The sequence below is a fragment of the Pezoporus flaviventris genome, unplaced genomic scaffold, assembly GCF_033815535.1.
Source record: "Pezoporus flaviventris isolate CSIRO_AGI_PZ_B2104156 unplaced genomic scaffold, CSIRO_AGI_Pfla_v1 ptg000116l, whole genome shotgun sequence".
Classification (NCBI taxonomy): Eukaryota; Metazoa; Chordata; class Aves; order Psittaciformes; family Psittacidae; genus Pezoporus; species Pezoporus flaviventris.
Genome location: NW_026892664.1, coordinates 3,047,311 through 3,072,792, shown reverse-complemented (window position 1 = coordinate 3,072,792; position 25,482 = coordinate 3,047,311). Strand labels below are relative to the sequence as shown.

Sequence of the window (25,482 nt, the reverse complement as noted above, 5' to 3'; positions counted from 1 at the left end):
TGAAGAACTAAGAAACCCCTTTTTCTGCATGTTTTCCTGTAAGCGGTGGTGGAAACTACCAGTTAAGTTGCAGGGAAGGATACAGATGCAGTGAAATGCTCCAGGTCAGGTTTGGTTGCCCTCATATAGATATGTGGTGCTATTTGCTCTGTCCTGAAGGGCCCAGGACATTGCCATGCCCTCGACATGTACATCATGCAACTTTCAGAAGGGTTTGGCTGCTTTGGAGCAACATCTGAAAGCTCAGAGGGAGACCGAGGGGCCCCTCCATGGTGTTAATAGTCAATGTTCAGGCAACTGAAGTCAGTCCCAGTTGCCTTTCTGCTTCCTGACATGGGTTCATCTAATCTGACCTGCTCTACCTGTGCTCATGTGTGTATTTCATTGGGATAATAGTCTAGGACTATGGAATTGTGTGTCTGTGGTGCTGGCATCATCATGAAGAAATAACTTGGACAGCTCAGGAAGAGGCACACGTTACTTCATGACTTCTGGTTGCCCAAAGCAGTGGTAAGTGCTCCATTCCTGGCAGCGTTCAAAGGCAGGTTGGAAACAGGGGCTTGGAGCAAGCTGCTGTAGTGGAAGGTGTCCCTGCCCGTCACTGGGGGTTGGGACTGGATGATCTTAAGGTACTTTTGAGCCCAAAGCTGTCCATGATTCTCTGACACATGTAGCTCCTGCTGAGCTACTTTTTTGGGCATGAGTAATGAATGTTTAATTCAGATAAAGCACAGTGCAAAGGTGATGTGCAACAATCCCAACTGCTGCTAACATCCCATTTTATCGCAGATATATATTGCATATGGGGAGAGGTGGGAAGGAGAGGAGGTCTGTCTGCACAGTGCCATCTCCTGTCCCTCATGATGCACTTCAAGATCAGGAGAGCTTATGCTCCTGCATGGACTGTGATAAGTAACAAAGCAAGGCACAAGCAAGACAAGGTCTGTGCGCTTCTTGCTGTGTGCATCATTAGGGACATAACCCCTGGGTTTCTTCTGTTAGGAGGCTGTCTGTCTCTTCAGCAGTGTCTTCAGTGCCTCCTTCACCTCCTGGCTCCTTAGGCTGTAGATGAAGGGGTTCAGCTTGGGAGTCACCACCATGTAAAGCGCAGAGACCACCTTGTGCCTCTCCAGCACATAGGAGGAGCTGGGCCGAGTGTAAATGAAGAGGATGGAGCCATAGGAAAGGGTGATGGTGGTGAGGTGGATGGCAGAGGTGGAGAAGGCTTTGCACTGCCCCTCGGTTGAGCACATCCTCAGGATAACAACCGGGATGGAGATGTAGGACCTGAGGATGAGTGCAGAAGGGAGGGTGGTGTTGAAGGTCAGGATGAAGTAGAGGAGGGACTGGTAGCTGTCTGTCACATCACAGGAGAGCTTCGCCAGTGGAGCAGGTCGCAGAAGAAGTCATTGATGATGCTGGAGTCACAAAAGCTGGGAGTGAACGTGTAGCTGGCAATGAGGGTAGAGTTGGCAAAGCCACTGAGGCAGGAGGTGACCACCAGCCCTATGCAGAGCTTCTTGGTCATGGCAGCAACATAGAGCAGTGGGTTGGAGATGGCCACGTACCTGTCATAGGCCATCGCTGCCAGCAGGTAGCTCTCGGTGCAGGCCAAGCCACTGCAGACAAGGAACTGAGCAGCACACCCAGCAAATGAGGTGCTCTTGTCCTCAGAGATGCAGTTTAGAAGGATCTTGGGGGTGTAGACAGAGGAATACCAGAGGTCCAGGAAGGACAAATTGCCAGTGAAAAAGTCCATTGGGGTATGGATGCGTGAGCTATGGCATATCACCACTATGAGGGTGATGTTGCTCATGAGGGTGGTGATGCAGGCTAAGGTGAACACCATGAACAAGAGAAGCTGCAGCTTTGGGTCAGTGGTGAGCCCCAGGAGGATGAAGCTGGTGACTGAACTGTGGTTCCTCTCTTCCATGGTGAAGCAACTGGAGGCATGGATCCCAGTGGCTATTTCATAGCTGCAGTGTGGGGTCTTGATCATGGGTTAAGAGAAGGGCTTCCGTCGTGCTGGCATTGCTCTCTGTATCATAGCACAGCTGTACACACGAAAGAGAAAAGCAGAGTAAATTTTACATTGAGTGTGATAGGGGGCCTGAATTAATAACCCAGTGTTAAACCTGTTATTCTTCTGATAATCTTCAATCTCTTCAGTTAATGATAAGTATTTGTCTAAAAGTGCAGCTGGTGTTTAATGTAAACTTGTGTAAGAAAGGAAAGAACATCAGATAAGTGGAACTGGTGGTCAAAGCTTCTGCTTGCAACACCATACACGCGGTGAAGATCTGGCTGAGACTGGAACTACAGTTTGAACCTAAGCCAAGAGACTAGTAAGCATGCGTACAAGACAAAGGTGAGAAGCTCAAGAGTGAGGAAGACTTGTTTACTTTATCTCGAGACCCCTGCCCACGACCACCAGGAGGCGCTGCGCAGGGGTGAAGGAAGCTTTAGCTCATTATAAGATGAAGCGGGAAAAGGGCATGAATATGTATAGGCATATCATGTAACCTACTGCATATGTAACACTATAGAGAATAAATGTAGAGGGAAAATGATGCTGGGGTGCGCATGCCTTTGGAGGAACTATCCCCCATGTACCTCAGCTGAATAAAGCATACCTACTTCACAACTTTAACGAGTTGTGGAGTCAATCCGCACATCAAGAGAATCTGCACTGCTATGGTTTGGTCGTGCTGTTTTATTGGAGAATGATGGAAATGTTTGGAAAGGACCCTAAAGCTCATCCAGTTCAAACCCCCTGTCCAAGGCAGGGCACTTTCTATTAGAGCATGTTGCTCCAAACCCCATCCAAGCTGGCCTTGAAGGCATTCTTGCATTCCCTGACTTCTATGAATATGAGATCTCAATCTGGTTGTCACATTAAATTGCTCATACATTAAGACTCTTTAAATTGAATTTCACATGGGGAAACTGGAGATGGAGGCTGATTACAAAAGCTCATCCAGTTCCTACTCGCTGCCAAAGAGAGGGGCACCTACTAGAGCAGATTGCTCCAAGTCCCATCCAAGTCAGCCTTGAACACTTCCTTGCATTCCCTGGCTTCTATGAATAGGAAATGTCAGTCTCTTTGTCACATTTAATTGCTTGTACATTAAGACTCTTTAATTTGAATTTCATTTGGTGGAACTGGAGGTAGAGGCTGAAGACAAATGCATGGAGGGTCACTTTCTGTTACAGCCCAACACTGATTAGATTCATTGTCATCAGTCCTACCACTAAAAGCATTGTCTCATTGAGTTTTCTCTTTTGCATGAGCAAACACTGAAGGGTTGGAGGTGCAATTAAAAGCCTTAATTACAAGTGTATGTATGTTAGGACCTCTGGTTTTAGGCACATTATTGAAAACAGCCGTTATTCAGCGCTAGTGTGTTTGCACAGCTGAGTACAGGCACAGAAGCTGGAATTCATCTCACCCAACATTGCCAGCCTAAAAATGAATGACTTCAGCTCTTCCATAGCCAATGGAAGTGATAGATTCTTCCACAGGAAGACCAGAAAATGAGCTGGGGCTTGCTGCTTCTTTGCAACTTCATCTATGCTCCAGGCTTGAAGGGCCCTCTCTCAATTGCCTCTTGTGCTGGCTGCTCCTCAGTGGGCTTGATGATTTTCTTATCTGGCCTCATATGTTGATTCTAATGTTTGTCGTCGGGTACCACAAGGGGTGAGCAGAGAGATGAGGAGACAAAGAAAAGAAAGATGACTCCCCTTTGTTGCAGAATGACACTAAGAGCAGGACCATGGAGCCCTGGAGGACTGTGCGAGCAAGGCAGGGGGTGGCCCCCACAGGTAACCGGAGACCGGACATGGGAGGAGAATGTGGAGGAAGCTGTGTGGGGCTAACCAATACTGTTGTGCCAAGGAGGAGTGGCTGAATACCACTCCTATATATGTGTGAACTGCGTCACAAATAAAGTAGAAGTTGCTTATCACCCATATTGGGTTGGCCTGTCTGCTTCTCCTTACCTCTTACAAATGGCGCCCGAACAGGGACGCGGACTACAGGGCCCTGGTCACTGGGGACCCGGATACAGGGCCCCGACTAGCAGGGACCCGGATTACAGGGCCCCGACTAGCGGGGACCCGGATTACAGGGCCCCGGTTAATGGGGACCCGGGTTACAGGGCCCCGGTTAACAGAGACCCGTATTACAGGGCCCCAGTTAACGGGGACCTGGATTACAGGGCCCCGGTTAACGCAGACCCGGATTACAGGGCCCCAGTTAGTGGGGGCCCAGAATACAGGGCCCTGAATATCAGGGACCCGGAACGGCGAGTGAGAGGCGCCGGTGGCAGCGGCCGGGGAGCGTGGGCAATGCTGCTGCGGTGGCGTGACGGACCTGGGTGCTTGGACTGACTGAAAGGAGTCCGCCGCTGGGGCGAACCAGACACTGCTGTGTCGGGAGGCCGATCTGGAGACCGAGGTTACAGGACGACCCAGAAGAAGACGATCTGGAAAAGTCCGGCCATGAAAATGGACCGAGAGGTAGCCCTGGACTTACTACAGTGCTTTTTATAAAAGAGGGGAATTGAGCCCTGAACTTATTACAGTGCTTTTTATAAAAGCGGGGAATTGAGCCCTGAACTTATTACAGTGCTTTTTATAAAAGCGGGGAATTGAGCCCTGAACTTTTTACAGTGCTTTTTATAAAAGCGGGGAATTGAGCCTGAGACTCTAAAGCAGCTAGCAGGTCTAGTGGCTAGGGAAGGCTAAGGGATTTTTGTAGATCCTAATACAGTTTTTGAGGAGAGTGAGTGGCAAAGTTTGGTGATGAACTATTTGACTCAGTGCTTAATGATGATAAAACGGCAAAGAAACTCAGTAAACCATGGAGAGAAGTAATGAACTGTATAAAAAGATACAAGACGGAAAAGAAAACTGCTGCGGTAGCAACAGAGAAACTAGGAACAGACGTCCCCGGTTGGTTGAAGCCGGGGGAAGATTACAACTCGTTTCCCCCCAACTCACTGGAGCACAGGGTTTCCCCCCCTTCCTTTTCTCCCCCTCCTTCATCAGAAGGTGCCGCGGAGGAGGTGTAACCCCCTGCTCCCCCACCACCCCAGTTCCGAAAGTAGGGACTTTGAAAAGGACAGAGAAAGTGTATTAGAAGGTATACGCATGATAAATGTCGAGGAATCCGAAAGAAAGAGGGCGGTGCCTCGGCACCGGATCGATTGCAGCGCCATTTTGAAGCACGCAGTAGAAAATAGAGATCATGCACTAGCGGGAGATTTAAAGGAACTGCGAGCCTCTCCAACCCACTCTGCCCTAGAGTGAAAAAATTTTTAACTCAGTTATGGAGGAGCCAGGTCTGCAGATGGCCACATACCGAACGAGAGACATCTGATAAGAAAGACACAGCTGCGAGCAACGGAGACCCTGAGTTCGGCGCAGGATCAGCCCCCGAATCCCCTGAATCCGAGCCAGATTTATATCCTCTGCTTCCAGACCCTGACTCTTCGTCTCCCGGGTGGGTCTGCTCAGACTTACTGGCCCTGGAGACGCTCAGTTGTAACAATGGGTAACCAAGGATGCGATCATTACTGGGGAATTTTCTGCAATGGGCATCTTTGCATATCCTGTGTTTACTACACAGCAGGGGGCTAAAGAGTGAGAAGCTCTTGATCTCAAAATAGTTAAGGAGGCCTGACAAACAGTGACCACGTATGGGTTAAAATCCTCTTATACTCAAGCTGCATATGTTATGATTTTTCTTGCAATTGACAGGGGGAGCCCATACAGTTTCTCTGTGATACTCATGTACTAGAAGTTGGTAAATATAAGTATGTCCAGGTTTCTATCAACCCTTGGAGAACTTTGTAGATACTGCTGGCCACTTCTTCCAGCGCAGGCTGGCCACCTGTGTCGGAATGAGTGTGCATTTTGGTCAGTATAAAAGCCCAAGCCTGATGCGATGTGGGGGAGGCAGAGGCTCTGCGGGGACGCCTGCTAAGGTTGAGCCTGCCACCTCGCACTGCAATGATGCTTCTCGGAGCCGTTTTTCTGTTAGTCTCCACAGGGTCCTTGTGCCACGTTGTGTACGTGGGACTGTAGTGGGAGTAATGATTGTCTGGATTTTGTGCTTCAAATATTGTAGTTGTGTGGAGCGTGCTTGTGGGATCCCATACATGTGTGTGTGTGTTGAGGGCAGATGGTGTTCTGTGTATTTTTTGTTGATGGGTTCATGTAAAAGTTTTTAACCGGTAGCAGTTTAACATTTCGGGCAAGAAAGGGTTAACGCAAAAGTGCGGTTGCCGACAGGTATTTATGGCTGCTGCTGAAGCAGGCAGGCGGCTGTAGCTGCTGCCGAGGAGGCTGGCTTCTGTAGCTGTGCAAAGCAGCGTGAGCGACTTTTGGAAAAAGAAAACAAAAAACCAAAGCTGACCTCCGATTCAGCTCCCGTTGCTCCACCGGCAGAACGGCCAGGATGGACGCCAGACCTGAGGAGTGAGGAGAAAAAAAAAAAAAAAAAGAGGCAAAGATGCAGCAAACTCCTCACTGGTTATCAATGTGCAGTTTAACCTGTCTGCTTCTCAAGAACGGATAACCTGGAGGAGGGGGTATATTTGTGTCCTCCTGCCTACAGGTCCATGGCGACTGCCTGCAAAGTTTGTCAAGCCTTGCCATGAGCTGGACACCTGATGCCTCAGCTACAGGAGCTGACCGTGAATACCCCAAGCAGAATGAGATAGAGGAAGAGAAAAACGAATGACTGCAAAACATCACTTGGGGGCAACTGAAAAGTAACATCCTGACTATGTGTGCTTGTGAAGTAGCTATTATTAGAGGCTGTGATTTTATGTATAAAACTACCTGTAATTACTAGCCAGTTGCTAATGAGGAACTACACCTTGTATAGATTTGTCACTTGTAAAAGATGTTAGAGTATGGAAATTTGCAGTAGCTGCTAGAAAATGCTAAGGCAAAAGCTAGAAAGATTCTAATACAATGGTAGTGTTATAAAGCAGGTGATGGAACAAATTAAGAGGGTGGGAGAATTCCACTGGTAAGAAATTTCTTTGGCTAGTCCCTTGCTGCCATCAGCATCTTCAACATGCTGCTGCACCCTGTAATAGTTACTCTGCTAATGTAAATTTGTGTGTGCCTTGCTGTAGTAGCGACTTGTTACTGGATGAAGCAGGTGAAACTGTGCATTGACAACAAGGTGCAAGGACTGAGGCTGACCAAATGCCTGCTATCACAATCAAGGGCAAGACTGGGTTGGCCTCTGTGTTTGCCACCAAGAAGAACCTTTAGCTCCCCTGTTGGCTGCAACCTGGCAGGCATGGAGTGGTGGGGACAAATGCCATGCCAGACCTTGATGTGAAGGATGCCCTCCCCTGTTATCAGAGAGCCATACAGCAGAAAAAAGGGGCACACCCAGCAGCCTGTAGTCAGCATATATTGGAGATATGATCTAGGCTAAATCCCCTGTTCAAGTAGAGTCATCGAAACCATATATAAAACAAAAAGGGGGAGATGTGGAGACAGTGTTCTGACAGGAGAATGGATAATTGGTACATAAACTCTGAAAATCCTGAAAGATACAGCAAGGCCATGAGAGGCCAGAAGAAGCTTAAGCAAACAAGATAAGAAGAAGCTGGAATTCACTGAGGTAATGAGAACTGTGCACTGTTGGCAAGCTTTCGAGGTCAAGTTCTCACACCTGTGTTTAACCAATTATATGTTAGTCACTAAGGGTCTTCAAGACATGTATCCAATCATAATATGCCAAATCACTGTAACTGCATGTAAGAAATAGTATATAAGGAGTTAAGGCTTTGTAATAAATTTGGCAATTGCTTGATCGCATTGATCGTCTCTGCGTTGTCCACGACCCCCGCGTCAACAGATCACCAAGATCTTCTGTTGGCTCTTTGCAGCCAAACTTGTGTGCTATGGTTTTAGAGCAATGAATTGAAGATGGGTGGAAAGCTGGATCATTGCCTGTGGTGCTAGGATTGCTGATGGACTCTGGTACCAGCTCTTATCAGTGACTTTGCCCTCAGCTCCCTGCCCTGATAATATCAACCATGGCTTCTATGAAGCTCTCCTTTCTGCCTTGACTTTCCAGCATAATGGGTGGAAAAAGGCAAATGTCATCATCAAGGAGAGCTCGAAGACTGGGGCTGCCTCCATCTATACTGAGGTTAAGAACCAAATCCCCCAGGAAGCCCTCTCCAGGCAGAGGAAGGACAGGAGGGTGACCATGAGGAGCCAGCATGGATGTACCAAGGATTAGTAATGCCTGACCAACCTGAGTTCCTTGGATGATGCGAACACTGGTGTTTGCATGGACAAGAAGTAGTGGACAGCATTTACCTCACCGTTAGCAAGGTCACCACAATCATCTCTTGGCTCTTTGCAAATCAAAATTGTGAGCTTTGGTTTGAGTATAAGCAACTGAAGATGGGTGGAAAGCTGGTTCATTGCACATGGTGCCTGACATCGCTGATGGACCCTGGAACCAGTTCCCATCGGTGAGGTTCCCCGCAGATCCCTGCCGTGGTTTAGCATGAGGTGTCCCTTGCCCATGGCAGGGGGGTTGGAACTAGATGATCTTAAGGTCCTTTCCAACCCTAACTATTCCGTGATTCTATGATAATGTCAACCATGGCCCTTGTGAAGCTGTAACTGCCTCAGAAATGCTCCAGAAGTGGATGTCAAAGGTGGGCTTGTTCTGTGCTTTGCTCTAAGGGAGCCCAAAGCCCTGTTGCTCACTCAGGCTGAGGTCATCTCCTCTGGGTACACTTCTTCTCCTCCAAACTAATCAACACAAAGAGATAATGACCTGCTTTGGGCTTTGTCACCCTCCTGGGGCACAAAGAGATTCACAGTCCCACATCCCCACATCACATGAAATAGGAAGGGGGTTTGCTGATGCTGGGTCATTCCCAGGCTCCCTGCACAGCTCCAGGCACGTTCATCTTCACATCCATCTCCGAGAGCATGAGGAGGGCAGCAGAGACAGAGCTGAGATGTAAGTGAGGGGCAGCATCTTCCAGCCCATCATTCTCCTGTGGTTCTCTCTTGCCAACAAGCAGCAGCTCCTGTCTTCATTTCCTGTCCTGCTGCAGGGTTGTGGGCTTCTTGATGATGCTCTGGGCTTCCCAGGGAGCTGCTTGAGCTGTGTGCTCCCAGTGCAGCTGCTGAGAAGGCAGGTTTGAAGATCACCCTCATGGAGAACACCCTCAGGAGGCTTCCTCTTCTCACTGACCACAGAGGACTCCTGGATGAGCACCAGAAGCTTTCCTGGACATTCAGAGTACTCCCCATTGATGAGGTGAGGCAGGTCTGAAAGATGACTTTCTTGTCATTTTGTTTGTCCTTGCCATGGACAGGGTCACCATTCACTAGAGCAGGCTGCTCCAATTCCCGTTAAACTGCACTTCACGTAGTTCAGAAATTCATTACAGTTTGCAGTTAGGAAAACCGAAGCAGAGAGGGAAGAAGCGGGTGGTTGGGAAATGCCCACGAGGGGATGACGGATCAGCTCTGCACTGTGAAAGCACCATGTTTCTTTGTGTTCCAGGTTGAGCCAAATGATCTCCAAGCCACAGGCTCAGCACTAACGCAGGCAATGAAGTGCAGCACTAAGGTAAAGCCACTCGGGTGTGGAACCTTCCCATTGTTTTCCACAGAGGTCATTGCTCAACATAAGGTGAGCCAGAGGAGCGCACACCATGTTGTGCCATGGTGTTCAACTGCTTGAGCACCCCTTTGTTCTGCCTGTGCTGGCACAGGACTTTCACCAACCTGTTCCTCACTGATCTGTGCCTGAACTCTCCATCCTGCAGGACTGTCTCTGAGCAGCTACCACCACACAGAGGCTTTTCCACCTGGGACATCCCTGCCTCTTGGATAAGAAACCTCCAGCCAGGAGCTCACACACAAAGCACCATCCAGCCCATGGCACAAAGCAATTGCACCCAAGCGACGGAGTTCAGCCTGGCAGGGTTCACACAGGACCCGATGACTCAGGGCAAGTTGTTCCTGCTCTTCCTGCTCACCTACCTTGTCACCATTGTGGGCAACCTGGGCATCATCATCTTAATCAGGGCCAGCCCCCACCTCCACTCTCCCATGTATTATTTCCTGGGCAATCTGGCCTTTGTAGACCTCTGTTTCTCCACCATCGTCACCCCCAAGATGTTGGTTGACTTGATGTCAGAGAAGAAGAGCATTGCTTATGCTGGGTGTGTGGCTCAGGTCTTTCTTTTTCAGCTTTTTGGGATAACTGAATGCTTCCTGCTGGCTTCAATGGCCTATGACCGTTACGTGGCCATTTGCCATTTGCCCTGCTGTACCCCCTTGTCATGTCCCCTAAGTGCTGTTTCCAGCTGGTGACTGGCTCGTACCTTGTGGGGCTGACCAATGGCGTGGGACAGACCATCAGCATGTCCACCCTGTCCTTCTGCAGCTCCAGCGTCATCAACCTCTTCTTTTGTGACATTTCCCCTCTCATCTCACTCTCCATCTCTGACACCACCCTCAGCCACATCATCCTGACCACTGCAGCATCTCTCTTTGGTGTGTCCAGCATCCTGGTTATCCTGCTCTCCTACGTGGCCATCATCGCCACCATCCTGAGCATCAATTCAGCGGAGGGCAAGCGCAAAGCCTTCTCCACCTGCACCTCCCACCTCACCACTGTCAGTATCTCCTATGGGGCATCCTTTTTCACATACTTAAATCCCAGCTCAAGAGGAGCAGATAAATGGGCTGTGGTATTCTACGCCATGGTGACTCCCATGCTGAACCCCTTGATCTACAGCCTGAGGAATAAGGAGGTGAAGGAGGCCTTTAGGGGACTCTTGAAAATTAAGTGATCTTGAATGTCTTAAGTTTAGGCTCAGGTAGAACACAGATGTGGGGGAGATGCTCAGCTCTTTGTAAATTATCTCAAATAGACAACATGTTGAAGAGCGCCTCAACTTACATCATGCACTGGCTGCTTTGATTTCACCAGCTGAGAATACAAATAAGAACATTGCAAAAGCTTCTACAATTCCCTGCACTCAAGGTATGCACTGTGTTTTGGGTTGCTCTCCTTTTGCTTGGCAAATCAGAATAAACAGAGTGAATTCTACTGTTGCACTAAATCAGACTCCATTTCTAGAGAGTTATTAAGGGCCATAAGGACACAAACACCTTTCACAAGAAAAATAGAGAGGACAGCAAATTACTAGCACAATATGCAGGATGTTTTTTTAGATTTTGATTCTCAAACCTCATTGAATGATTTCCAGCACCATTCACCTCATTTCATTTCAAACAGCAAAGGCCTTAAGTTAAATGTGGTACTTGGGTCACCTCTGTTATGAATGAAGGCAATTTGAAAGCATTTTAAGATGTTTTAGTGAAGATTCCCCACCACAGGGCAGATAAAAGCAAGGAACCCCTGATCCACACCTTTGCTTTCCATTCCCCTGTTGACAGCAATAAAAGCCATGATCTCCATGGCAGCCTGACCAGAACAGATCGCAGCAGCTGTGGTGTTTTTTAACAGCCTTCAGACCTGATACGTGGCAGCCCATGGCAGCCTGGAGCAATGGCATTGCCTGCCCTAATGTCTATCCTGTTGCTTTCCTGCACAGAGTGCTGACTAGTATACAAAAAAAAAAAACAAAATACACCAGTGTGCATGGATGATTGATGATGGAAGGATGGATGATGGATGAAAGGATGGATGATGGATGGATGGATGGGTGATGGATGAATGGATGAATGGATACATGTCAATCCCATAAGTCTCATCTCCTATTAGTTTCCCATCTAGGTTGGAGATGCCTTGCGTTGTTTGGATTTGGGGTAAAAGGTGGATTTTGGAATGGTTTAGGGGTACCGTGGGGATTGGAAGGGATGGACATGCCTGGGGTTGGTTGGGTTTTGGGATACCATGTAGTATTGGGGTGGCTTAGCACTACTGGGATGGGTGGAGATGGCTGGGGCGGAGTGGGTTTCTGATTACCAGATGGGTTATGGGATGCTTCGAGGGTCTCAGGGCTCTTGGGGGCAGTGGGAATGTTGGGAGTGATGGAGATGCCTGGGATTCAGGTGAAGCAGTACCCTCATGCGAGGACGTGGAAGCTGTGGGGCCGGGGGAGTGGCAGAGCTGTGGGTTGGGCATCAGGCCCCATGGGTCTGTTGTGGCCATGGAGGGTGCTACATCAGGAGAGCTGCTGCAGGTGATGGAAGCCCCTTGAAGGAAGCTGCTGAGAGCCAGGCTGAGAACACTGGGGCTGGAAAAGAGACCTCCGAGCAGCTTCCAGTGCCTGAAGGGGGTTACAAGGATTCTGGAGAGGGACTGCACTGCATTGCCTTGAAGAACCAGCTCCATCTTGCTCTCAACAGAGAGCTCCCAATCTACAGCTTGCAATTAACCGTGGTTTTGATTTACAGTTTACAATTCCCCCGCTGGAGCCTCACAGCATGCATGTAGATCCCATAAGCCCCATCTCCTATCAGTTTCCCATCTGTAATGCTGAAACCCCATTGTCAAGAGCAGCACAGAGGCATTGAAACCCTCATAGGGTCCAAACCCAAATCTATTACAAACAGGTTCTTTCATCAGTTTAGGGGCTGTTTTGGCCTGGTTTTCAGGGTGCTTTGGGCTGCTTTGGGTGGTTTGGGTTCTTTTAGGGGTGTTTTTGTGTGATTCATGGTGTTTTGAAGGAGTTTGGGGTTGTTTCAGGGTGTTTTGGGGGTGTTAACCTGTTGTGGAGCGGGGTTGGGCTGGTTTTGGGGTGTTTTGAGCTGTTTCGGGGGTGTTTTGGGGTGGTTTTGGGTTGGGTTTGGGATGTTTGCTTTGTGGGTGCTTTGAGATGTTTTGGGGTGTTTTGCAGGTATTTTGGGCTGGTTTGGAGGTGTTTCGGGGTGTTGTAGGGGTGCTTCGGAGTGTTTTGGGCTGTTTTGGGCTGGTTTTGGGGTATTTGGGGGTGTTTTGGGCTGGTTTTGGGGTATTTTGGCTGTCTTGGGCTATTTTGGGGGTATTTTGGGGTGTTTTGAGCTGGTTTTGGGGTATTTTGGGCTGGTTTGGGGGTATTTTGGCTGTTTTGGGGTGGTTTGGGGGATTTGGGGCTGGCTTTGGGGGTATTTTGGGCTGGTTTGGGCTGGTTTTCAGGTACTTTGGTTGTTTTGGACTGGTTTTGGGGTATTACGGTTGTTTTGGGCTGGTTTTGGGGTATTTTAGGCTGGTTTGGGCTGGTTTTGGGGTGCTGACGTGCCACCCCCCAGTGCAAAGGGCCGTGTCCCTGTTCTCCCTCAAGGAGCCGGTGCTGAGCCCCCACCCCTGGAGAGGCCGCTGCCCCCCCCCCCATCAGGTACAGGGACCCCCCCATATGGAGATCCCCCCTGTCCCCTTGTATGTGGAGCTGGGACCCCCACATGTGGGTCTGGGATCCCCCCCCCAGTATGCGGACACCCCATTCCCCCCCTCCCATTGCCCTCCACACCCCCCCCCCCCCCCCCCCAGCTCCCTCCCAGCCTTGGACCTACCCCAGAAGGTGTCGCAGCTCGAGGCCAGGCTAAAGCAGCTCCACAGCGACCTCCAGAAGGTTCCATTTTGTGGGGGGTTGGGGTGATTTGGGGCTGTTTTGGGTGCTCACTGGGTGCCACCCATAGGAGAAGCAGGACAAGGTGGTTTGGGGGTAGTTTTCGGGGTTTTGGGGTGGTTTTCGGCTGTTTTAAGGCTCTTTTGGGGCTCTGACCCCGTGTCCCTTAGGAGAAGCAGGACAAGATGGTTTGGGGCTCTTTTGGGGGTGTTTTAGGTTGTTTTTGGCCAGTTTTGGGTCTGTTTGGGGGCTCTGACCCTGTATCCCACAGGAGAAGCAGGACAAGGTGGTTTTGGGGTGGGTTTTGGCCTGTTTTTAAGGTGCTTTGCGGCTCTGACCCTGTATCTCATAGGAGAAGCAGGACAAGGTTATTTTTGGGGTGGGTTTTGGGGTGTTTTGGGATGTTTTTGGCCTCTTTTGGGTCTGTTTTGGGGCTCTGACCCTGTATCCCACAGCAGAAGCAGGACAAGGTGATTTTGGCGTGGTTTTGGCCTGTTTTGGGCTTTGCTTTGCGTGTTTTGGGCTGGTTTTCACCTGTTTTTGGCCTGTTTTGGGGCTGGTTTTGGTCTGTTTTGGGTCTCTGACCCTGTATCCTACAGGAGAAGCAGAACAAGTTTTTTTGGGGGTGGGTTTTGGGGTGTTCTGTGTTGTTTTTGGCCTGTTTTGCATTTTTTTGGGGGATCTGACCCTGTATCCCAAAGGAGAAGCTGGACAAGGTGGTTTTGGGCTGGGTTTGTGTTGTTTTGGGACTGTTTTGTACGTGTTTTATTTGGTTTTGGCCTGGTTTTGGCCTGTTTTGGTGCTGTTCTCAGAGTCTGACCCTGTATCCCATAGGAGAAGCAGGGCAAGGTGGTTTTGGGGTGGTTTGGGGGTGTTTTGGGGTGCTTTTGTACTGTGTTGGGTCTGTTTTGGGGCTCTGACCCTGTATCCCACAGGAGAAGCAGGACAAGGTGGTTTTGGGCTGCTTTTGGGGTGTTTTGGGGCTGGTTTTGGGGTGTTTGGGGGCTCTGACCCTGTATCCCATAGGAGAAGCAGGACAAGGTGGTTTTGGGGTGGTTTTGTTCTGTTTTTGGTCTGTTTTGGGGCTCTGACCTGTGTCCCATAGGAGAAGCATGACAAGGTTACTTTGGGGTATTTTTGGTCAGTTTCCGGTTTGCTTTGGGTGTTTTGGCCTGTTTTTCGCCTGGTTTTGGCCTGTTTTGGGGCTGTTTTGGATCTGTTTTGCGGCTCTGACCTTGTATCCCTGTCGTGGTTTAAACGACAATCCCATAGGAGAAGCAGGGCAAGGTGGTTTTGGGCTGGGGTTTGGGTTGTTTCTGGCCTGGTTTTGGTCTGTTTTGGGGTTCTGAAATGTGTCCCATAGGAAAAGCAGTACAAGGTTATTTTGGGGTGGTTTTGGTCAGTTTCCGGTTTGCTTTGGGTGTTTTGGCCTGTTTCTCACCTGTTTTTGGTCTGTTTTGGGGCTGTTTTGGATCTGTTTGCGGCTCTGACCCTGTATGCCATAGCAGAAGCAGGACAACGTGGCTTGGGGTGTTTTGGGGCTGTTTTGGGGGTTTTTGACTGTTGTTGGCATGTTTTGGGGCTGTTTTGGGACTCTGTCCCTGTATCATATAGCAGAAGCAGGAGAAGGTGGTTTTGGGGTAGGTTTGGGCCGTTTTAGGGGTGTTTTTGTGTGATTTGGGGTGTGTTTTTGGCCTGTTTTGGGTCTGTTTTGGGGCTCTGACCCTGTATCCCACAGGAGAAGCAGGACAAGGTGATTTTGGGCTGTTTTTGTCCTGTTTTTTGGGTGTTTTGGGGCTGTTCTGGGGCTCTGACCTTCTATCCAATAGCAGAAGCTGGAGAAGGCGGTTTTGGGCTGGTTTTTCGGGTGTTTTGGGGGTTGTGTTTGGCCGGTTTTGGGTCTGTTTTGGGGCTCTGACCCTGTATCCCATAGGAGAAGCAGGACATTGTGGTTTTGAGGTGTTTTGGGCCTGTTTTGGGGGTTTTGGAGTGTTTTTGGCCTGGTTTTGGCCTGTTCTGGGGCTCCGACCCTGTATCCCACAGAAGAAGCAGGATGAGATTTTGGGGTTGTTTTGGCCTGTTTTGGGGTTTACTTGGGGGTTTTAGGCCTGGTTTTCACCTGGTTTTGGCCAGTTTTGGGGCTATTTTGAGGCTCTGACCCTGTATCCCACAGGAGAAGCAGGACAAGGTGGCTTTGGGTCTGTTTAGGGGCTCTGACCCTGTATCTCATAGCAGAAGCAAGACAAGGTGGGTTTGGGCTGGTTTTGGGGTGTTTTAGGTTGTTTTTGGCCTCTTTTGAATCTGTTTTGGGTCTCTGACCCTGTATCCCATAGGAGAAGAGGGACAAGTTGGTTTTGAGGTGTTTTGGGGCTGTTTTGAGGGGTTTGTTTTTTTTTTTGTCCTGTTTTAGGTCTGTTTTGGGGCTCTGACCCTGTATCTCATAGCAGAAGCAGGAGAAGTTGGTTTGGGGCTATTTTTTGGGTGTTTTGGTTTGGTTTTGGCCATTTTGGGGGCTCTGACCCTGTATCCCATAGGAGAAGCAAAACAAGGTGGCTTTGGGTTGTTTTGGGGGTGTTTTGGTTTGGTTATGGGTGATTTTCTTCTGTTTTTCTCCTATTTTGGGGCTGTTTCGGGGCTCTGACCCTTTATCCCATAGCAGAAGCAGAACAAGGTGGGTTTGGGGTGTTTTGGGAGGTTTTTTTGGCCTGTTTTGTGTTTCTTTTTGGGCTCTGAGCCTGTATCCCACAGCAGAAGCAGGACAAGGTGATTTTGGGGTGGTTTTGGCGTGTTTTGGGCTTTACTTTGCGTGTTTTGGCCTGGTTTTTGCCTGTTTTTGGCGTGGTTAGAGGCTGTTTTGAGGCTCTGACCCTGTATCCCATAGCAGAAGCATTACAAGGTGGTTTTGGGCTGGTTTTGTCTTGTAGGAGAGGGACTGGTTCGAGACCATCTTAAAAATCTGAATGTGCACAAGTCCATGTGAGATCCACCCGCGGGTCCTGAAGGAGCTGGCGAATGAAGTTGCGAAGTCGCTGGCCGTCATATTTGAGAAATCCTGGCAGTCAGGGGAAGTTCCCAATGACTGGTGTCGTGGTTTAAACCCAGTCAGGTAACTCGTTCACTCACTTCCCCCCCTTCTTTCCCTCCCCCTACTCCCGGAGGGACGGAGAGGAGAATCGAAAAGAATACAACTCGCACAGGTTGAGATATGAACAGTTTAGTAACTAAGGTATAACACAAATCACTACTGCTACCACCAATGATAATAATGATAAAGGAAATAACAAGGGAAGAGAATACATCACCTCACCACCAGCCAACTGATAACTCGCCCCCCCAGCCCAACCAAGCACCGACCGATACCTCCTCCAACCCTGCAGTCTCCCAGCCCTTCCAGCTAACTCCCAGTTACCTCCTGGGCATGACATGCTGTGGTATGGAATACCTCTTTGGTCAGTTTGGGTCAGGTGTCCTGTCTCTGCCTCCTCCTGGCTTCCCCTCCTCCCTGGCAGAGCATGAGGCTCACAAAGTCCTTGGCCAAACCAAAACATCCTTGTTATCAGCTCTGTTCCCAAGCCGAAAGTCAAAACACTGCACTGCACCAGCTACCAAGAAGGAGAAAAATGACTGCTACTGCTGAACCCAAGGACAAGGAGTCATGCAGGAGTCATGGAGGAGTCCTGAAGGATTCATGGAGGACTCATGGAGGAGTCATAGTGGAGTCATAGAGGAGTGGTATAGCTGTCATGGTGGAGTCCTGGAGGAGTCATATAGAAGTCATCGAGTTACTCTGGTGTCATATAGTCATAGAGGAGTCATAGAAAAGTCATAGAGGAATCATAGAGGAGTCTGAGGTGTCATAGAGGAGTCAGAGGAATCATAGTGGAGACCTAGAGGAGTCATAGAGAAGTCATAGAGGAGTCATATAGAGTTCATAGACCAGTCATAGAGGGGTCATAGAGCGGTCATAGAGGAGTCATGGAGGAGTCACGGAGGATTCATAAAAGAGTCATAGCTGAGTCATAGAGGAGTAATAGAGGAGTCATAGAGGAGTCCTAGGCAAGTCATAGGGGAGTCATAGAGGAGCAATTGTGTCATAAAGTCTAGAGGAGTCATAGAGAATTCATAGAAGAGTCATGGAGGTGTCATAGAGGAGTCATGTAGGAGTCATAGGGGTATCATAGAGGAGTCATAGAAAAGTCTTAGAGGAGTCATAGAGGGTTCATAGTGAGGTCATAGAGGTGTCATAGATGAATCATAGTGGGGACGTACAGCACTCATACCGGAGTCATAGACAGGGCACAGAGTCATCATAGAAGCGTCATAGAGGTGTCATATTGGAGGAGTCATAGAGGGCTCCTAGAGGGCTCCTAGAGGAGTCATAGGAGTCATAGGGGTCATAGAGGCGTCATAGAGGAGTCTTAGAGGCATCATAGAGGTGTCATAGAGGCATCATAGAGGTGTCATAGAAGAGTCAAAGAGGAGTCATAGAGGAGTCAGAGGAGTCACAGTGGAGACAAAGAAGAGTCATACAGAACTCATAGAGGTGTCATAGAGGAGTCACAGAGGAGTCATAGGGGAGTCTTAGAGGCATCATAGAGGCGTCATAGAGGCATCATAGAGGTGTCATAGAAGAGTCAAAGAGGAGTCATAGAGGAGTCAGAGGAGTCATAGTGGAGACAAAGAAGAGTCATACAGAACTCATAGAGGTGTCATAGAAGAGTCACAGAGGAGTCATAGGGGAGTCTTAGAGGACTCATATAGGAGTCATAGAATATTCATAGAGGACTCATAGTGTCCTAGAGTCATAGAGGAGTTGGAGAGGAGTCATAGTGTCATAGAGTCATAGAGGTGACCTAGAGGAGTCATAGAGCAGTCAAGTATCAGTCATAGAAGAGTCATAGAAGGGGCCATAGAGGGGTCATAGAAGGGTCATAGGAATCATAGCAGAGTCACAGAGGTAGCATAGAGCTGTCATAAAGGCATCATAGAAACATCAGAGAGGTGTCATAGAGGAGTCATAGAGAGTAATAGAGGAGTCATAGAGTTATAGAGGAGTCATAGGAGAGTCATATTGGAGTCATAGAAGAGTCATAGAGGAGTCATGGTGAAGTCACAGAGTAGTCAGAGCAGTCATAGAGGAGTCAGAGGAGTCACAGCGGAGTCATAGAGGAGTCAGAGCAGTAAAAGCAGTCATAGAGAACTCATAGAGGAGTCATACAGCAGTCAGAGCAGTCATAGAAGAGTCATAGAGTAGTCATAGAGGAGTCAAAGAAGAGTCATAGAGGAGTCATAGAGGTGTTATAGTGTCATAGAGAAGTCATAGAGGATTAAAGAGCAGTCAATTAGGGGTCATAGAGGAGTCATAGAGGAGTCTGAGATGTGTCAGAGAGGAGTCCGAAAAGAGTCTTAGGGGAGTCATAGAGAACTCATAGAGAAGTCATAGACGGGTCATAGAGGATTCAAAGAGGGGTCACTGAGGGGTCATAGAGTCTTAGAGGAGTCATAGAGGAGTCTAAGAGAATTCATACAGGAGTCATATAGGAGTTGGAGAGGAGTCATAAAGTCATAGAGTCATAGAAGTGTCATAGCAAAGTCATACAGGAGTCATAGAGTAGTCAGAGGAGTCATAGAGTAGTCATAGAGGAGTCAATAAGGAGTGATAGTGGAGTCATGGAAAAATCATAGAATCATAGAATGGTTCAGGTTGGAAAGGACCTTAAGATCATCCAGTTCCAACCCCCCTGCCATGAGCAGGGACACCTCACTCTAAACCATATCACCCAAGGCCTCGTCCAACCTGGTCTTGAACACTGCCAGAGATGGAGCATTCTCAACCTCCCTGGGCAACCCATTCCAGTGCCTCACCACCCTAACAGGAAACAATTTCCTCCTTAGATCCAATCTAATCTTCCCCGGTTTCAGTTTTAACCTGTTAGCTCTTGTACTGCCACTACAGTCCCTAATGAAGAGTCCCTCCACAGCATCCCCATAGCCCCCTTTCAGATACTGCAAGGCTGCTATGAGGTCTCTGCGCAGCCTTCTCTTCTCCAGACTGAACAGCCCCAGCTTCCTCAGCCTGTCTTCATACGGGAGGTGCTCCAGTCCCCTGATCATCCTCGTGGCCTCCTCTGGACTTGTTCCAACAGTTCCATGTCCTTTTTATGTTGAGGACACCAGAACTGCACACAATGCTCTGGGTGAGGTCTCACGACAGAAGAGTAGAGGGGCAGGATGACCTCCTTTGACCTGCTGGTAACGCTCCTTTTGATGCAGTCCAGGATAAGGTTGGCTTTCTTGCCTGCACGCGCACACTGATGGCTCATGTTAATTTTCTCATCAAATACTAATACTGGGGCTCTATGGGGCTATGATGGGGCACAATGAAGCAATAATCGGGCTCTATGAGGCAATAATGGGGCTCTATGAGACAATAATGGGGCTCTGTGAGGCTATAATGCGGCTCTATGACGAAATAATGGGCTCTATGAGGCAATAATGGGGCTCTATGAAGGAATAATGGGGATCTATGAGGCAACAATGGGTACCTATGATGAAATAATGGGGCTCTATGGGGCAATAATGGGGCTCTGTGATGCAATAATGGGGCTCTATGTGGTTATAAAGAGGATCTATGATGCAATAATGGGGCTCTATGAGGTAATAATGGGGCTCTATGAGGCTATACTGGGGCTCTATGAGGCAATAATGGGAGACTATGACTCAATAATGGGGATCTACGTGGTTATAAAGGGGCTCTCTGAGGAGATAATAGGGCTCTATGAGGCAATAATGGGGCTCCGTGATGCAATCATGAGATCTATGAGATTATAATGGGGCTATAAGAAGCAATAATGGGGCTCTAAGAAGCAATAATGGGGGTTCTATGATGCAATAACGGAGCTCTATGATGCAATAATGGGGATCTATGAGGCAATAGTGGGGCTCTGTGATGCAATAATGGGGCTCTATGAGGCAATAATGGGGCTCTGTGATGCAATAATGGGGCTCTATGAGGTTATAATAGGGCTCTATGAGGCAATAAGGGGCTCTATGGGGCAATAATGGGGCCCTGTGAGGCAATAATGGGGCTCTATGAGGCTATAATGGGGTCTATGAGGCTATAATAGGGTTTACGAGGCAATAATGGGGCTCTTTGATGCAATAATGGAACTCTATGAAGCAAAAATGGGGCTCTATAACCCAATAATGAGGCTGTACGAGGTAATAATAAGGCTCTATGATGCAAAACCGGAGCTCTATGATGGCTATAATGCGGTCTATGAGGCTATAATGGGGCTCTATGGGGTTACAATGAGGCTCTATGAGGCAGCAATGGGGCTCTATGAGGGAATAATGGGGCTCTACATCCAAACAATGGGGCTCCATGAGGCAATAATGGGGCTCTATGAGGCAATAATGGGGCTATATCAGGCAATAATGGGGCTTTATGAGGCTATAATGGGGCTTTATGAGGCTATAATGGGGCTCTATGAGGCATTAATGGGGTCTATGAGGCTATTAAGGGGCTCTATGGAGCAATAACGGGGCTCTGTGAGGCAATAATGGGGCTCTATGAGACAATAGTAGGGCTCTATGAGACAATAAAGGGGCTCTACGAGGTTATAATGGTGCTCTATAGTGCAATATTGGGGCTCTATGAGGCAATTATTGAGGGTTCTATGACACAATAATGGAGCTCTGTGACACAATAATAGGGCTCTATCATGCAATAATGGTGCTCTATTACACAATAATGGGGCTCTACGAGGTCATAATGCGGCTCTATAAAGCCATATTGGGGATCTATGAGGCAATAATAGGGCTCTATGAGGCAATAATGCAGCTCAATGAGGAAATAACGGGCTCTATGAGGTAATAATGGGGCTCTACGAGGCAATAATGGGGCTCTATGTTGCAATAATGGGGCTCTATGATGCAATAATGGGGCTCTATTAGGCAATAATGGGGCTCTATTAGGCAATAATGGGGCTCTATGAGACAATAATGGGGCTCTACGAGGTTATAAGGGTGCTCTATAATGCAATAATGGGGCTCTATGAGGTAAGAATGCGGCTCTATGAAGCCATATTAGGGCTCTATGAGGCAATAATGGGACTCGATGAGGTTATAATGGTGCTCTATAACGCAATAATGAGGCTCTATGAGGCAAATCTGGGGGTTCTATGACGCAATAATGGAGCTTTATCATGGATAATAGGGTTCTATCATGCAATAATGGTGCTCTATAACCCAATAATGGGGCTCTACGCAATAATGCGGCTCTATGAAGCCGTATTGGGGCTCTATGAGGCAATAATGAGGCTCTACGAGGCAATAATGGGGCTCCACGAGGCAATAATGGGGCTCTATGAGACAATTATGGGGCTCTATGAGGCAATAATGGGGCTCTACGAGGCTATAATTTGGTATATGAGGCAATAATGGAGCTCTATGAGGCAATAACGGGGCTCTACGAGGTAATAATGCGGCTCTATGAAGCCATACAGGGGCTCTATGAGGCAATAATGGGCTCTATGAGGTAATAATGGGGCTCTAAGAGGATATACTGGGGCTCTATGAGGCAATAATGGGGGTTCTATGACGCAATAATGGAGCTCTATGACGCAATAATAGGGCTCTATGAGGCAATAACGGGGCTCTATTATGCAATTATGGGGCTCTATGAGGCAATAATGGGGCTCTATGAGGCAATAATGGGGCTCTATGTCGCAACAATGGGTCTCTATCAGGCTTTAATGAAGTCTATGAGGCAATAATGGGGCTCTATGTGGTTATAAAGGGTCTCTATGATGCAATAATGTGGCTCTATGAGCCAATAATGGGGCTCTAAAACGCAATAATGGGGCTCTACGAGGTAATAATGGGGCTCTATGATGCAGTAATGGGGCTCTATGAGGTAATAATGGGGCGCTATGATGCAGTAATGCGGCTCTATGAGGCAATAATGGGGCTCTATGAGGCTATAATGGGACTCTCTGACGCAATAATGGGGCACTGTGAGTCAGTACTGGGGCTCTATGATGCAGTAATGGGGCTCTATGAGGCAATAATAGGGCGCTATGATGCAGTAATGCGGCTCTATGAGGCAACAATGGGGTTCTATGAGGCTATAATGGGACTCTCTGAAGCAATAATGGGGCTCTATGAGGCAATAATGGGTCACTAAAACGCAATACCGGGGCTCTACGAGGTAATAATGGGGCTCTATGAGGCTATAAATGGGTCTATGAGGCTATAATAGGATTTATGAGGCAATAATGGGGCTCTGTGATGCAATAAAGGAACACCAGGAAGCAATAATGGGCTTTATAACGCAATAATGGGGCTCTACGAGGTAATAATGGGGCTCTATGAGGCAATAACGGGGCTCTATGATGCAATACTGGGGCTCAATGATGGCTATAATGAGGTCTATGAGGCTATAATGGGGCTCTATGGGGTTATAATTGGCCTCTATGAGGCAGTAATAGGGCTCTATGAGGGAATAATGGGGCTCTATATAGCAACAATGGGACTCTATGAGGCTATAATGGGGTCTATGACGCTATCCTGGGACTCTATGGAGAAATAATGGGACTCTACGAGTAAATAATGGGGCTCTATGTTGCAATCATGGTGCTCTATGAGGTAAGAATTGGCCTCTATGATGCAATAATGGGGCTCTATGTGGCAATAACGGGGCTCTGATGCAATAATGAGGCTCTATGAGGTTATAATGGGCCTCAATGATGCAATACTGGGGCTCTATGAGGCAATAATGCGGCTCTATGAGGCTATAATGAGGTCTTTGAGGCTATAATGGGCGTTTATGAGGTTATAATGGGGATGTGTTAGGCTATAATAGGGTTTATGAGGCAATAATGGGGCTCTATGATGCACTAATGGGGATTCTATGACGCAATAATGTAGCTCTATCAGCCAATAATGGGGCTCTAAAACGCAATAATGGGGCTCTACTAGGTAATAATGGGGCTCTATGAGGCAATAATGGGGCTCTATGAGGTAATATTGGGGCTCTATGAGGCAATACTGGGGCTCTGTGAGTCAGTATTGGGGCTCTATGATGCAATAACGGGGCTCTATGAAGCAATAATGTGGCTCCAGAGGCTATAATGGGGTCTATGACGCAATAATGGAGCTCTCTGTTGCAATAATGGGGCTCTATGAGGCAATAATGGGGCTCTATGAGGCAATAATGGGGTTCTACATCGTTAGAAAGCGGCTCTATGACGCAATACTGGGGCTCTATGAGGCAATCATGGGGCTCTATGTCGCAACAATGGGGCTCTATGAGGCAATAATGGGGCTCTATGAGGCAATAATGGGGCTCTAGGAGGAAATAATGGGGCTCTATGAGGCAATATTGGGGTCTATATCGCAACAATGGGGCTCTATGAGTCAATAATGCGGCTCTATGAGGCTATAATGAGGTCTTTGAGGCTATAATGGGCCTCTATGGGGTTATAATGGGGCTCTGTTTGGCTATAAAAGGGTTTATGAGGCAATAGTGGGGCTCTATGACGCAATAATGGGGCTCTATGAGGCAATAATGGGCACTGTGGGGAAATAATTTGGCTCTATGAGGTTATAATGGGGCTCTAAGAGGCAATCATGGGGCTCTATGATGCACTAATGGGGGTTCTACGACACAATAATGGGGCTCTATCAGGCAATAATGGGGCTCTATGTCGCAACAATGGGGCTCTATGAGGCAATAATGGGGCTCTATGTCGCAACAATGGGGCTCCATGAGGAAATAATGCGGCTCTATGAGGCTATAATGAGGTCTTTGAGGCTATAATGGGCCTCTATGGGTTATAATGGCGTTCTGTTAGGCTAAAATAGGGTTTATGAGGCAATAATGGGGCTCTATGACGCAATAATGGGGCTCTATGAGGCAATAATGGGCTCTGTGGGGAAATAATTTGGCTCTATGACGTTATAATGGGGCTCTATGAAGCAATCATGGGGCTCTATGATGCACTAATGGGGGTTCTATGCCGCAATAATGGGGCTCTATGAGGCAATAATGGGGCTCTATGTCGCAACAATGGGGGTCTATGAGGCAATATTGGGGCTCTACGTCATTATAAAGGCGCTCTATGAAGCAATAATGGGGCTCTATGAGGCAACAATGGGGGTCTATAAGGCAATAATGGGGCTCTATTAGGCAAGAATGGGGCTCTATGAGGTAATAATCGGGCTCTATGAGGCAATAATGGGGCTCTATGTGGTTACAAAGGGGCTCTATGACACAATAATCGGGCTCTATAAGGCAATAATGGGGCTCTATGTCGCAAAAATGGGGCTCTATGAGGCAATAATGGGCCTCTATTAGGCAATAATGGGGCTCTATGGGATAATTATCGGGCTCTTGGAGGCAATACTGGGGCTCTATGATGCAATCATGGGGCTCTATGAGGTTTTAATGGGGCTCTATGACGCAATAATGGGGCTCTATGAGGCTATAATGGGGTATATGAGGCAATAATGGGCGTCTATGAGGCAATAACGGGGCTCTATGAGGCAATAACGGGGCTCTATTAGGCAATAATGGGGCTCTATGAGGCTATAATGGGGCTCTATAAGGCAATAATGGGGCTCTATGTGGTTATAATGGGGCTCTATGAGGTTATAATGGGGCTCTGTTAGGCTATAATAGGGTTTATGAGACAATAATGGGGCTCTATGACACAATAATGGGGCTCTATGAGGCAATAACAGGCTCTATGGGAAAATAATTTGGCTCTATGAGGTTATAATGGGGTATATGAGGCAATAATGGGGCTCTATGAGGTTTTAATGGGGCTCTATTAGGCAACAATGGGGCTCTATGAGGCTATAATGAAGTCTATGAGGCAATAATGGGGCTCTA

At 48.1% G+C, this 25,482-nt stretch overlaps 2 pseudogenes; one reads left to right on the top strand and one right to left on the bottom strand.

Moving 5' to 3' along the window:
• Positions 1-998: 998 nt before the first annotated feature.
• Positions 999-1,933, bottom strand: LOC133282365 (olfactory receptor 9G19-like; annotated as a pseudogene).
• An 8,009-nt stretch (positions 1,934-9,942) lies between these two features.
• Positions 9,943-10,862, top strand: LOC133282367 (olfactory receptor 5G3-like; annotated as a pseudogene).
• Positions 10,863-25,482: the final 14,620 nt, after the last annotated feature.